General features: G+C 40.7%; 1 long non-coding RNA gene across 2 annotated transcripts in view; it reads left to right on the plus strand.

The window, feature by feature from the left end:
- LOC134355664 (uncharacterized) overlaps positions 1–7,388 on the plus strand; it is a 28,077-nt gene extending 20,689 nt beyond the window's left edge. The window contains exons 5-6 of one of the 2 annotated variants that reach the window (XR_010020147.1): positions 1,119–1,147; positions 5,360–7,388. This is a non-coding gene — a long non-coding RNA (uncharacterized LOC134355664). Of the gene's footprint in view, positions 1–1,118 lie in introns of both variants that reach the window. The other variant, XR_010020146.1, reaches the window with a different exon arrangement.
- The last annotated feature ends 8,206 nt before the right edge of the window (positions 7,389–15,594 follow it).

Below are 15,594 nucleotides of genomic sequence, written 5' to 3' on the forward strand. Positions count from 1 at the left end.
CCAGCCTATAGAAATATTTCCAAGTCCCTGAAATGTAAGGACCAATGTCAGTTGTCAGACATAGCAACCTCTCACTTATTTAAAAGAAAAATGCATTAAATCTTTTCCAAAATTGCATCACAAGATCTCATAATGCTTGTGACAAAACATGATTCCTGAAATTAATGAATGACATTAATATTGTTGGTATTTATATATTTTTAATGGTTACTTTGTATTATTTAGTTTTACATTGCTTAGATAAACCTCCTTCTGGGGTCTAATTGCACTCAACAGGTTGTGTAAATTATTTTCTGTATATATCTTCAATTTTTAGTATCTATATGTTACTGACAGGACTAGCAGTTATTTCCAGTTCCTTGAGAAAATGGTGGTCAGCCACCTTCTTCAATTGTTACAGTCCTTCTGCTCAAGAATGCTATTGAATTGGGAGCTCAGGATTTAGACCCACTGATGATAAAGGACAATAATATATTTCTAAGTCTAAATTGTGTGCGAATTGGAGCGGAACATGGTGGTGTACATTTGAACCTGCTGTCCTTGCTCTATTTGGTGGTTTGGTTATTGGTTATGGATTTGGTGATCTAGTTATTGGTATTGGATTTGGTGTGGCCTAGGCAAATCATTTTATTTATTTAGAGATACTGTATGGAATAGGCTCTTGGGCCTTTGAGCCACACCGCCCAATCCCGACAACCCCGATTTAACCCTAACCTAACTGCGGGACAATTACAATGGCCAATTAACCTACCCAGTATATCTTTGGAGAAGCCAATGCATCCTATGGGGAGCATATAGAGAATACAATACATTCTAACGGGAGGATGTACAGAGATTTCTTACAGAGGACTCCAAGATTGAAAACCAAACTGCGTCACCTCAACCTGTATTAGTGTCGTGCTAGTCGCTGCACTACCATAGCATCCAACTTCAGTACACTTTGAAGATAGCATATGCTGTGAGTGATGGAAGGAATGAATGATTAGGATGGTGAATGGGGAACCAGTCAAACTTACTGCTATGTCTTGGGTGGTGGCAAGTTTCTGCGAGAAAATAGACCTACACATCTCCACACAATTGTTGAATATTTCTGCTCACTCCTGCCTTTTACTTTGTAGATGGTGGAATGATTTGGGGGTATCAAGAGGTGAGTCACATGTCACAGAGTACCCTGTTTCCAATCTACTCTGGTACTTGTTACATTTAAGTGACTTCGTCCAGTTGCATTTCTTGGAAATTACGACCCAAAAGGAATGGGAGACTCTATGACAGTAAAGTCATTAAAGGTCAAGGTTAACCTTGTTAGACCTTCTTTTGTAAGACATGGTCAATATCTGACTCTCTTGCACCATGAATATAACTGGACAATGCTGGAGAACCAATGCCTGAATATTTTCTAGTTCTAAATGCAAACAGGCATAAATATCTGCTAAATAGTAGTCAGTACAATTGACAAATATTGCAATTATGCAATATCAGCAAACCATCCCACTTTTCATCTTATGATGCAAAGAAGGTCCCGATGATATGCTGGACCAGGAGAATACAAATTGCGCTGGTGTATATCTCTGCTGCTACTGATGGTCCACGGTGCTGTTGTGGTGATAGGAAAGAATGTAACCAGGGATTTGGATGGAGGAGACTGACATATTGTGCGTCAGGTAAGATTCAGCCTGTTCCTTAATGGGCTGTGGGACACCTCTCACAATTTAGACCTCAGGGCTTTGCAAGACCAGCTGGGCTTGAAGTGACTTTGTCATGCCCATCCAGTTTTATTATTTCTCTTTTCAATTAGAAGCTGATTGCTTGTTGGGCCATGGGCCATTTAAGACTCAATCACACGGGAGATATCTGAAATTACACATAAGCCTGTCTTGGTAGGGATAGCAGTTTTCCTCCTCATCTTCATTAACCTATGACAATCCGGTAGTGTTTTGTGGCCATCATTATTAATACCAGTTATTGTTGCAGCAAATTCCTGATTATTAACTGAATTTAAATCTCACAGTGACTATAATGTGATTTGGACACAGGTCTTTGAACTGCTAGCTTTGATACTCAACTACAACACCACTGCTATGGGCTAAAAAGGAAATATTATATAAATATCAAATATAAGAATCTTAATATAATCCTAAGAGGATAATTTGAAATTGGAAAGGGCTTTTGAGATTAGTTACACTGTACTGGACAGATCAGCTTATGTTCACCTTTTTTTTTGGTTAATGACCCCAGGTCCCACTCAATTATTCCGTATCAAATTTCTACTGTGTATGTCCCATTCAGAACATCACTTTATGCTACCAATTTTACCTCTTCAAATTAGCACTGTCAATTCAATCTGACTGGGACTGTAATCATGTTATGAGTTACCACCATGAAGTGGCCAGCTCTGTGTGTGCATGCCAATGTAGAAGATCAAAACCAAAGCAAAAAAAAAGTACTTTTGTACTAAAGAGGAAATCTATTCATGGCCAATCAGAAATGAATGCTGAGATCCCTTCCCATTGACAGCCTGAAGAATTTACCCCAATTTGTTTGCTTTTCTGAAACTTCATCCTAGAGCACCTGGAAACTTGCTGATTAACCATACTTATTATCTATGTAACTCTTTGTTACTCTCTTTGTAATGCTTATGGAGACAAAAATCACCGAGAGCCCTGTCAGTTGCAATCACACTATCATGCCCCTGGAGCTTTGTCTCACATTTTAGTATCAATTTGATTAGCGGGCGATTGGAAGAATGCTGCTGATAACGGTGACATGATGCTCCAACACCTGTACTCAGTACCCTGACCATTGAAGGAAAAAACTTGCCAAATGCCTTGGAGGAACAAGAGATTGTGCATGCTGGAATTTGGAGTAAAAAACAATGTGCTGGAGGACTCAATACATCAAGAAGCATTTGATCAACCTGCTGAGCTCCTCCAACCGATCGTTTGAATGTTAAATGGCTTTTTCACCACCATGGCCAGTGGTAACACCATTTTCAAAGAAACGTGTACTTGCAGCCCTACATATGTCTATTCTGCAACATCCTCAAGGGCAATACCATTTACTATCACAGTCCTGCTCTGGTTTGTCGTACCAAAGCACAGCACTTCACATTTATCTGAATTAAACTTCATTTGCCATTTTTGGCCTACTGGCCCACCTGATCAAAATCCCATTGAAAACTTCGATGGCCTTCTTGTCTGTCCACTATACACCAACGTTAGTGTTATCTGGAATCTAACTAGCCATGGCACCTGCATCCTTATCCAAATCTTTAATGTAAACTGCAAACAACAATGGTGACACAAGAGAAACTGTAGATGCTGGAACTCCAGAGTAACACAAGTAAAATACAGGAGGAACTCAGCAGGCCAGGCAGCAGCTCTGGAGGGAAATGAGCAGTTTACTTTTCAAGGCAAGAAGGGTCTCAGCCCGAGCAACACACTGGCCACAGTTCTCCAATCTGAAAATCAGTGCTTTACCATCATCCTCTGTCTCCTAACAGCCAATTTTGAATCCAATTGACTAGTTTGCCCTTGGATCTCATATAATCAAACCTTCTTTACCAGTCTACCATGTGGTACCTTGATAATGGCCTTGCTGTCATTCATGTGGACAGCATCTACTATTCTGCCTTTTTACATCTTGTTTGTTATTTCAAAAATCTCAATCAAATTTGTGAAACATGATTTCCTGTGCCCAGAGTCATGCTGATGATCTCTAATTACCCCGTGCCTCTGCAAATACATGTAACTCCTTTCTCTCAGAATCTTTTCCAATAGTTTGGCCACCAGTGAAGTTAGGCTCACTGGACTATAGTTTCAAGGCTTTTCCTTGCAGTGCTTCTTCAATGAAGGCACAACCTAGGCCTTCTGCATTCTTTTGGCACCTTATCTAGAAACATAGAAACATAGAAAATAGGTGCAGGAGTAGGCCATTCAGCCCTTCGAGCCTGCACCGCCATTCAGTATGATCATGGCTGATCATCCAACTCAGAACCTATACCTGCCTTCTCTCCATGCCCCCTGATCCCTTTAGCCACAAGGGCCATATCTAACTCCCTCTTAAATATAGCCAATGAACTGGCCTCAACTGTTTCCTGTGGCAGAGAATTCCACGGATTCAGCACTCTCTGTGTGAAGAAGTTTTTCCTCATCTCGGTCCTAAAAGGCTTCCCCTTTATCCTCAAACTGTGACCCCTCGTTCTGGACTTCCCCAACATTAGGAATAATCTTCCTGCATCTAGCCTGTCCAATCCCTTTAGAATTTTATACGTTTCAATCAGATCCCCCCTCAATCTTCTAAATTCCAGAGAGTATAAGCCTAGTCGATCCAGTCTTTCATCATATGAAAGTCCTGCCAGCCCAGGAATCAATCTGGTGAAATTTCTTTGTAATCCCTCTATGGCAAAGATGTCTTTCCTCAGATTAGGGGACCAAAACTGCACACAATACTCCAGGTGTGGCCTCACCAAGGCCTTGTACAACTGCAGTAGTACCTCCCTGCTCCTGTACTCGAATCCTCTTGCTATGAATGCCAGAATGCCATTTGCCTTTTTCACTGCCTGCCGTACCTGCATGCCCACTTTCAATGACTGGTGTATAATGACACCCAGGTCTCGTTACACCTCCCCTTTTCCTAATCGGCCACCATTCAGATAATAATCTGTTTTGCTGTTCTTATAATCTGTTTTGCTGTTCTTGTATCTGTGACTATTGATGATACAAATATCTCTGCTAGGGACCCCACAATTTCCTTCTTAGCTTCCTATAATATCCTATCAGATTCTGTTTCTTTATATATTACTTTATGCATTTTAAGACCTCCACAACTTTCTCTTCTGCAATGTGGATGCTCTTCAAGATATCACCATTAACTGTGGAGACACAACTGTTTAAGATGGAAAATTCTAGGCTTTAGACTCTGAATACTTGAAGACACAACAAACAATGGTTTGAGGGAAGCATGGAAATGGCAGAATTAGAAGAAGTTCTCTAAAAGAGCATGTAGAGAGGGAAGAAGAGTCATCTAAGTTTAAGGGCAAAGGAATGGAGAAACTTAAAATAAATAAAATTCCAACATGCCATGGTATCGAAGGATACAGTTCAAGGCCTAGAAAATTAACATTGTAGTCCAGAGGGCGTGTTGCTCTGCTGTGTGACTCTATGACAACAATCAAAGTGGCTTTGGATTCTTTAAGTACAGTACAATGCTTGAGAACTGATGCCGCATTAATTTAACTAAAATTAGCTGATGTGTTGTTATTTTCGTTATTAGTATTTTTAGAATTGTTAAATCTGACAACACTCTGTCATAGAGACTAATCATAATAATACACTTCACGTTTTTTCTACCTCAACTTTAGGTACTGAAGATATAAATATTATTTATTCCATCCTCTGCTTCTTTTACTGAATAGATATTTGTGTAACATGATAACAACTAATGTATGAAAGAGAGACATTGACCCAAAGAGCTGCAGCAAAGAAATATATAAACATTTAATATGGTGATCTAAAAATCACTTAAAAGGCTAGTTCACAAATGCACTTGTTACTGAAAATTCAATGTATGCCTCATCTGGATTTTCTAAGTTCTTGTAAAATGTGTAAATGAGTTATAATATGATGTTTTTTGAGACATAAAAGATGTGAGTTTACATTGTATTGCATGATACACATAAATGACACTTCTTTCATAATTACACTCTACTCTTGATAATGTAAACTTTTAAGTATTTATTTATTGAGATATTGCACAGAATAGGCCCTTCTGGGCCTTCAAGCTGCACTGCCCAGCAATTCTCCAATTTAATCCTAACCTAATCATGAGACTATTTACAATGCCCAATTAACCTACCAACCGGTACGAAATTGGACAGTGGGAGGAAACCAGATCACTTGAAGGAAACCCACACGTTGATGGAGAGAACATATTAACTCCTTACAGGCAGCGGTGGGAAGTGTAATTAATTTTACAGGATATAACTTCCTTTATTGATTGTAAACCAGCAACACAAAGGGAAACATTTAAAAGTCTGTTTTAAATTACAGGTGTGCATTATAGATATCAGTAAGATCTTAAATTTTCCTCTGATTGAAGACAGTTTAAAGCTTTGACAAATGCAGCATCACTGTAATCTCAAATTTGGAATATTTGATTTATTTCAAGAATGCTACAATGTATTTCCCCATAATATACAGTTACCTAATTCCAGTTTCAAATATAAATATGCAGAAATTAACTGCACAGATTTCTTAGTTAGTTTGTGGTGATAACCTTGACTCCTGATCCTGATATTATGTTGTTCGATATCATTTGACAAAATGTAATGGTTTGAATGCATTAGGCTGTAAGAAAAACTGAACAAGATGAGCAAAAAGAAATGACAGTTTCAAACCAACATAAGTTATAATGTGTGTATTTTTTTTTGTTCAAAGATTTCAAGCACTTCCAAATCTGCATTGATTTCTCAATCAGAAGAAAGAGTGTATTTAAATTTTCTGCTTGGTTTCCAGTGATATTTCACAGTGACAATCATTAAAAGGTGTTGCTGATAACAGATCATACAGTGCTCAAGTGGAGAGATCTATGCAATGTAGTGCTAAGTGGTGCTTTTACTCACCTTTATCACTGCTAGCCATATTAAAAATTGAATTAGATACAAGTAATAGTTCAGTCTACATGCAAGGGAACCATTATCACCCATTCATACACTATCAGCACAATAATTTTACCTGGTGGCGCTTTTTCAGTTGGAAGCACAGCAAACCTCACAAATTATTTCAGCATGAACGTTCAGTGTGAATATACATATACACATATGGGGGCTAGATATGCTATCGCACAATATATGCACTCTCATACACTCTCCTATAGAACTTCTTCAGAATACAGATAACGTTTTTCTTCTGGGGCGCTGTGTGTTTGAAACGCTATTGCATTGAGGACGTAGCATTCAGTGGTGTGAAATCTGGATGTTAATTCTATAAGCTTCACTGTGAGCATGATTAATTTGGAGAGCAAATGTGACACCTCTCATGGGATGTCCTAAAGAGGATGAACTCTAAAGCAGTCCTAGCAGTCCAGCTCTGGAAACCAGTTTCAGGTAGGTGCAATTAAGTACTAATTTTACCTTTTGTGGTTATTCAGTTAATATTCTCCACACCTAACTGTGACCATGAATAACCCCCAGCCTCACCCACCATTCGGAGATTGACCATATATCCCCAGCAGTTGTTACCTAGCCATTGGGATTCAATGGCTGCTGATTCAATGTCTGCTGATCGAGGCTGTAACCCTTGAATTCCAGCTGGACATCACTCCCATTTCTCAGCCAGTAACTTATGAACTAAACCAGCCTAGTTTACTATTACCACTCAGCAATGGTGGAATAAACCGAGGACAGATGATGCGCTGCATCAAAAGTGCAATTCCTCTTCAATACCTGAGTAACAGGTACAATACAATCTTCCATTGGTGGACTCCTACAGCACTTCAAACTTTGAAGAACTTCGAGGTCAAACACATGTATAAAGCTCTTAAATTTTAGATTGGTTGAAGACATACAGGAACTGGATATCTGTGGAGTTGCTTCTCAATCATTTTAATACATGTTTATTTTTAGTCATTTTTGATGTGTAAGTCAAGAACAAGTCACTTCAGTGAAAGGTTTCAGGTAGAGTTCAGAGGGAGCTTTTTAGTCTTTGCATTGTTCAAGTTTAATTTCAGAGACTTCAACATGAATTCCAGACTGAGAATCTCGCAAAGACCTGCAGGACTGCTGCACTATCCGAGTTGATGTCTTTCAAAAGGGATGTTGAACTATCTTCCAGTTGGAGATTAAAATAAAACTCCTTCAGCATGATTTAAGAACAGATTTGGAAATCTGATGCCGGAGAGGAAGAAGCTTTTCCTAAACACAAAATAATCTGCAGATGCTTGGGTCAAAGCAACACTCACAACACGCTGGAGGAACTCAGCAGGTCGGACAGCATCCGTGGAAAAGATCAGTCGACGTTTCAGACCAGAACCCTTTGTCAGGACTTTTCCCAAAATGTTGAGTGTGGGTCTTCAGGCTCACGTCCTGTACCTCCTCCCTAAATGTAGTAATGAGATCTGGAGATGCTAAATATGGATTACAGCAGTATGCAATGTTTCATATTATTTCATTCTATAATGTGGGTCACGGTTAGGAGGGGGAAGGGGAAGAGTCAGGTAATAGAGAGTACCCAGGTGGCTGTGCCCCTTAATAATAGGTACTCCTGTTTGAGTACTGTTGGGGGGGACAGCTTACCCGGGGGAAGCGACAGTGGCCGTGCCTCCGGCACAGAGACCGGCCCTGTAGCTCAGAAGGGTAGGGAAAGGAAGAGGAGGGCAGTTGTGATAGGGGACTTGATAGTAAGGGGGTCAGATAGGCGATTCCGTGGACGCAGTCCAGAGACCCGGATGGTAGTTTGCCTCCCTGGTGCCAGGCTCCAGGATATCTCTGATCGTATTCAAGATATCCTGAAGTGGGAGGGTGAGGAGCCAGAGTTCGTGGTACATATAGGTACCAATGACATAGGCAGGAAAAGGGAAGAGGTCCTTAAAGGAGAATATAGGGAGCTAGGAAGGGAGTTGAGAAAAAGGACCGCAAAGGTAGTAATCTCGGGATTACTGCCTGTGCCACGCGACAGTGAGAGTAGGAATGCGATGAGGTGGAGGATAAATGCGTGGCTGAGGGATTGGAGCAGGAGGCAGGGATTCAAGTTTTTGGATCATTGGGACCTCTTTTGGCGCAGGCGTGACCTGTACAAAAAGGACGGGTTACACTTGAATCCTAGGGGGACCAATATTCTGGCAGGGAGATTAGCGAGGGCTACTGAGGTGACTTTAAACTAGAATGGTTGGGGGGTGGGAATCAAATTAAAGAGGCTAGGCGAGAGGAAGTTAGTTCACAACAGGGGGATGGGAACCAGTGCAGAGAGACAGAGGGGTGTAAAGTGAGGGTAGAAGCAAAAAGTAGTAAGGAGAAAAGTAAAAGTGGCAGGCCGACAAATCCAGGGCAAGCATCAAAAAGGGCCACTTTTCAACATAATTGTATAAGGGCTAAGAGAGTTGTAAAAGAGTGCCTGAAGGCTTTGTGTGTCAATGCCAGGAGCATTCGTAACAAGGTGGATGAATTGAAAGTGCAAGTTGTTATTAATCATTATGATATAGTTGGGATCACAGAGACATGGCTCCAGGGTGACCAAGGATGGGAGCTCAACGTTCAGGGATATTCAATATTCAGGAGGGATAGACATGAAAGAAAAGGAGGTGGGGTGGCGTTGCTGGTTAAAGAGGAGATTAATGCAATAGAAAGGAAGGACATAAGCCGGGAAGATGTGGAATCGATATGGGTAGAGCTGCATAACACTAAGGGGCAGAAAACGCTGGTGGGAGTTGTGTACAGGCCACCTAACAGTAGTAGTGAGGTCGGGGATGGTATTAAACAGGAAATTAGAAATGTGTGCAATAAAGGAACAGCAGTTATAACGGGTGACTTCAATCTACATGTGGATTGGGTGAACCAAATTGATAAAGGTGCTGAGGAAGAGGATTTCTTGGAATGTATGCGGGATGGTTTTTTGAACCAACATGTTGAGGAACCAAATAGAGAGCAGGCTATTCTAGACTGGGTTTTGAGCAATGAGGAAGGGTTAATTAGCAATCTTGTTGTGAGAGGCCCCTTGGGTAAGAGTGACCATAATATGGTGGAATTCTTCATTAAGATGGAGAGTGACATAGTTAATTCAGAAACAAAGGTTCTGAACTTAAAGAGGGGTAACTTTGAAGGTATGAGACGTGAATTAGCTAAGATAGACTGGCAAATGACACTTAAAGGATTGACGGTGGATATGCAGTGGCAAGCATTTAAAGGTTGCATGGATGAACTACAACAATTGTTCATCCCAGTTTGGCAAAAGAATAAATCAAGGAAGGTAGTGCACCCATGGCTGACAAGAGAAATTAGGGATAGTATCAATTCCAAAGAAGAAGCATACAAATTAGCCAGAGAAAGTGGCTCACCTGAGGACTGGGAGAAATTCAGAGTTCAGCAGAGGAGGACAAAGGGCTTAATTAGGAAGGGGAAAAAAGATTATGAGAGAAAACTGGCAGGGAACATAAAAACTGACCGTAAAAGCTTTTATAGATATGTAAAAAGGAAAAGACTGGTAAAGACAAATGTTGGTCCCCTACAGACAGAAACAGGTGAATTGATTATGGGGAGCAAGGACATGGCAGACCAATTGAATAATTACTTTGGTTCTGTCTTCACTAAGGAGGACGTAAATAATCTTCCAGAAATAGTAGGGGACAGAGGGTCCAGTGAGATGGAGGAACTGAGCGAAATACATGTTAGTAGGGAAGTGGTGTTAGGTAAATTGAAGAGATTAAAGGCAGGTAAATCCCCAGGGCCAGATGGTCTGCATCCCAGAGTGCTTAAGGAAGTAGCCCAAGAAATAGTGGATGCATTAGTGATAATTTTTCAAAACTTGTTTTGAAAAATTCTGGACTAGTTCCTGAGGATTGGAGGGTGGCTAATGTAACCCCACTTTTTAAAAAAGGAGGAAAGAGAGAAACCGGGGAATTATAGACCGGTTAGCCTAACGTTGGTGGTGGGGAAACTGCTGGAGTCAGTTATCAAAGATGTGATAACAGCACATTTGGAAAGCGGTGAAATCATCGGACAAAGTCAGCATGGATTTGTGAAAGGAAAATCATGTCTGACGAATCTCGTAGAATTTTTTGAGGATGTAACTAGTAGAGTGGATAGGGGAGAACCAGTGGATGTGGTATATTTGGATTTTCAAAAGGCTTTAGACAAGGTCCCACACAGGAGATTAGTGTGCAAACTTAAAGCACACGGTATTGAGGGTAAGGTATTGATGTGGATGGAGAATTGGTTAGCAGACAGGAAGCAAAGAGTGGGAATAAACGAGACCTTTTCAGAATGGTGGGCAGTGACTAGTGGGGTACCACAAGGCTCAGTGCTGGGACCCCAGTTGTTTACAATATAAATTAATGACTTGGATGAGGGAATTAAATGCAGCATCTCCAAGTTTGTGGATGACACGAAGCTGGGCGGCAATGTTAGCTGTGAGGAGGATGCTAAGAGGATGCAGGGTGACTTGGATAGGTTGGGTGAGTGGGCAAATTCATGGCAGATGCAATTTAATGTGGATAAATGTGAAGTTATCCACTTTGGTGGCAAAAATAGGAAAACAGATTATTATCTGAATGGTGGCCGATTAGGAAAAAGGGAGGTGCAACGAGACCTGGGTGTCATTATACACCAGTCATTGAAAGTGGGCATGCAGGTATGGCAGGTGGTGAAAAAGGCGAATGGTATGCTGGCATTTATAGCAAGAGGAATCGAGTACAGGAGCAGGGAGGTACTACTACAGTTGTACAAGGCCTTGGTGAGACCACACCTGGAGTATTGTGTGCAGTTTTGGTCCCCTAATCTGAGGAAAGACATCCTTGCCATAGAGGGAGTACAAAGAAGGTTCACCAGATTGTTTCCTTGGCTGGCAGGACTTTCATATGAAGAAAGACTGGATGAACTAGGCTTGTACTCATTGGAATTTAGAAGATTGAGGGGGGATCTGATTGAAATGTGTAAAATCCTAAAGGGATTGGACAGGCTCGATGCAGGAAGATTGTTCCCGATGTTGGGGAAGTCCAGAACGAGGGGCCACAGTTTGAGGATAGAGGGGAAGCCTTTTAGGACCGAGATTAGGAAAAACTTCTTCACACAGAGAGTGGTGAATCTGTGGAATTCTCTGCCACAGGAAACAGTTGAGGCCAGTTCATTGGCTATATTTAAGAGGGAGTTAGATATGGCCCTTGTGGCTAGGGGGATCAGAGGGTATGGAGGGAAGGCTGGTGCAGGGTTCTGAGTTGGATGATCAGCCATGATCATAATAAATGGCGGTGCAGGCTCGAAGGGCCGAATGGCCTACTCCTGCACCTATTTTCTATGTTTTCTATGTATAAGGCTATTGGTTCCATCTAGAAATCATCTAAGTCTGTTTCTCATACCTATTCATTGAAACTATTTAATAATTCTCAACAAAAGGTCAATAAGCAATTCTATGATTATCAATACAAAATATAATCTCAGTTTTATAAAAACAAATAGGATGAGTCTAAAGCACAGGAAACCAAAAACCTTGCCAACATTTGGAAAGGATGAAGGATTTTATTGCCTCAGCTCTTAGTTTTAAGCACTTTAATAGTTCTTGGTCCTTGTTAAACCCAGCGGCTGCTAGATTCCGGATGCACTGTTGGAATGTTATTCTTACTGAAGGATTATAGATGCAATGGGTGAAAAGCATTCATAGAGCTTTAAATGAGCAATTTATTTATTTGTGCCATTCATCTGAGTTTTATATAGTATTAGATTGAATGTTCAGCACAAGAATGGGCCAATTAGATCAGCAGCTGTCATTGGGAAAATGCAGGAATCCTTTACAATGGATGTAATAACAGGACGTTTAGAAAACCATGAGTTGATCAAGCAGTGTCAATGTGGTTTGATGAACAGGAAGTCATGTTTGACACATTTTCTTTGGAGAATGTAACAAATAAGGTGAAGAAAGAGGAACCAATAGATGTAGTGTACCTGGATTTCCAGAAATCATTTGATGAAGTAAACAACACACTCAAAATTCTGGAGGAGCTCAGCAGGCCAGTCAGCATCTATGGAAAAAAGTATAGTTGACGTTTCAGGCCGACATTTCTATGGAAAAGATTTCTAGCACCTGTAGATTTTCTCTTGTTTGTGATAAAATATACAAGTTACTGCACAAGTACATGGCGTGAGGGATAATATCTTGTCATTGATAGAGTACTGAGTAATTCAAAAAGAAATAGGGAGTCAGGACAAATGGATAATTGTTTGTTCAGGGAACAGTGTAGGGGCCTCAACTCTTTGCAATCTTATTGGTCACAATTAAGGAATTTATTTCTTTATTTTTATTGTAACTTGTTATGTCTGCACGTTACTGTTGTTCAGGTGTGGGGCAATGGGGGTAGGCAGAATTCTATTTCAGCTCTGTGTTGAGTGCTCTATGACGACTGCTGTCACAAAACAAAGTTCATGACTTACGTCAGTGACAATAAATCTGATTCCGATTCTGATTCTGAAGTATGCTGGAAATTCAAGCAACACACCAGCAACTTTGATGTGTGTTGCTTGAGAGGTAAGTGGGTTGGAGCCTTGCCCAGATATGGAACTTACTCATGTGATGTGTGCAGGTTGCATAGGAGGTCAAGGAGCTGGAAATAGAGTATACCATTAGAAAATGTGAGATTATGCATCTTTAAAGGAAGAATGAAAAAGCAGATTATGATTTAAATCAATTAAGACCAGAAAATACTGCTGCACAATAGAATCTAAAGTTAAGACAGAATGCAGTCACAACATGTAATTAGGAAGATGTATAGAGTGCTGGCCTTTATTTCAAGGAGTATGGACAATAAAAGTGGTGAGATCTGATGGAATTTTACAGCACCCTGCTTGGATTGCATCTGGAGTATTCTGCATGGTCTTATTCTTCATCTTTATGGAAGCACTTACTTGCATTAGAAGCAGTGTAGATAAGATACATTAAGATACGCTCTGTCCGCCAGAGAAAGCAGGATCTCCCAGTGGCCACACATCTTAATTCCATTCCCATTCTGATATGTCTATCCACGGCCTCCTCTACTGTAAAGATGAAGCCACACTCAGGTTGGAGGAACAACACCTTTTATTCTGTTTGGGTAGCCTCCAACCTGATGGCATGAACATTGACTTCTCAAACTTCCACTAATGCCCCACCTCCCCCTCATACCCCATCTGTTATTTATTTATTTAAATACACACATTCTTTTTTCCTCGCTCTCCTTTTCCTCCCTCTGTCCCTCTCACTATACCCCTTGCCCATCCTCTGGGCTTCTCCCCTCCCCCTTTTCTTTCTCCCTAGCCCTCCTGTCCCATGATCCTCTCATATCCCTTTTGCCAATCAACTGTCCAGCTCTTGGCTCCATCCTTCCCTCTCCTGTCTTCTCCTATCATTTTGGATCTCCCCCTCCCCCTCCAACTTTCAAATCTCTTACTAGCTCTTCTTTCAGTTAGTCCTGACGAAGGGTCTTGGCCCGAAACGTCGACTGTACTTCTTCCTAGAGGTGCTGCCTGGCCTGCTGCGTTCAACAGCAACTTTTATGTGTGTTGCTTGAAATTCCAGCATCTGAAGATTTGCTCTTGTGTGAGATACATTAAATTGTTTACTGAAATGATAGGTGATCTTATTGAAACATGCAAGAATCAGAGATAGGTCAACATGTTGTATATTGAGAAGATGTCCGTAGGTTGGATATCTAGAATAAGGGGTGGGTGGGGTATGTTCAGAATAAGGGTAATCAAAAGAGATTCTGCAGGTACTGGACACCCAGAGCATCACAGACAAAATGCTGGAGGAACTCAGCAGGTCAGGCAGCATCTGTGGAAAGGAGTAAAGAACCAGAATGAAGGGTCTCTGTTTGAAATGTGGACTCTTTATTCCTTTCCATAGATGCAGCCTGACCTGCTGAGTTCCTCCAGCGTTTTAGGTGTGTTGTTCGGAATAAGGATAAGCCATTTAAAACTATGATGAGAAGGAGTTTCTTCTTTTAGAGCAGGGGTTCCCAGCCTAGGGTCCACTGACCCCACGGCTAATGATTGGGTTCCATGGCATAAAAAAGATTGGGAACCCCAGTCTTAGAAGATTGTAAATCTCTGTGGAATTTCCCAACCTAGAGAACTGTGGAGGTGGAATTCTTGAAAATATATTCAAGGTTGTCACTGATAGACAAAGAGCAGGAAAGTGGTGCTGAGGCTAAGATTGGATTAGTCGTGATCTTAATGGCTTGAGGGCCAGAAACATCCTACTCTTCTTCCATTTACTTAAGTTCATTTTCATGATTTGTTCCAAGCCATTGTTTATTCTCCATGTGAATATCCTCAGATCTGGCTTTATCTAATTTAATTACAATGATCTACTTCCTTCTCCCTTAGTAATTATTTTGCTTTCACTTGATGGTACTTGCCTTAACCTCTCCTTGGGATGGTTTACTTGAAGTCCACAATTTCATTACTCTTTAAGTAGAGGGTTTTTCTAACTTTTCATTACGAGTTTCATTCAGCCACCCACCCCCTTTCTTTTAGTGTTCCCCACAATTGGAATCATCTTCCTATGCCTACTCTACCAAACTCCCTCATAATTTTAAAGACTCCTATTAAAGTGCGCACTAATCTTTTCTGGTTTTACCTCTCTTTTAAAGTAAGTAAAAGGAAACTAGGAAAATAATATGTTTTGTCACGTGCTGTTCTGGCTTTGTTAGGTAATGATTAGAAAATCATGGTATTAGGAAAGGGGATAAAAGTATATGTGGGATTTTAATGCAAGCTTCCACAAAGGAAGCCTTCAACAAGGAAATCTCTAATTATTGCAACACAGCATCTATTGTCAAAGAGAAAATTCAATGTCAGTACTATAAAAATATTCCACAGCTACTATGAAATACATTTCTTTGGTTAAACGTATCAGT

The sequence above is a fragment of the Mobula hypostoma genome, chromosome 13 (genome assembly GCF_963921235.1).
Source record: "Mobula hypostoma chromosome 13, sMobHyp1.1, whole genome shotgun sequence".
NCBI classification, from domain to species: domain Eukaryota; kingdom Metazoa; phylum Chordata; class Chondrichthyes; order Myliobatiformes; family Myliobatidae; genus Mobula; species Mobula hypostoma.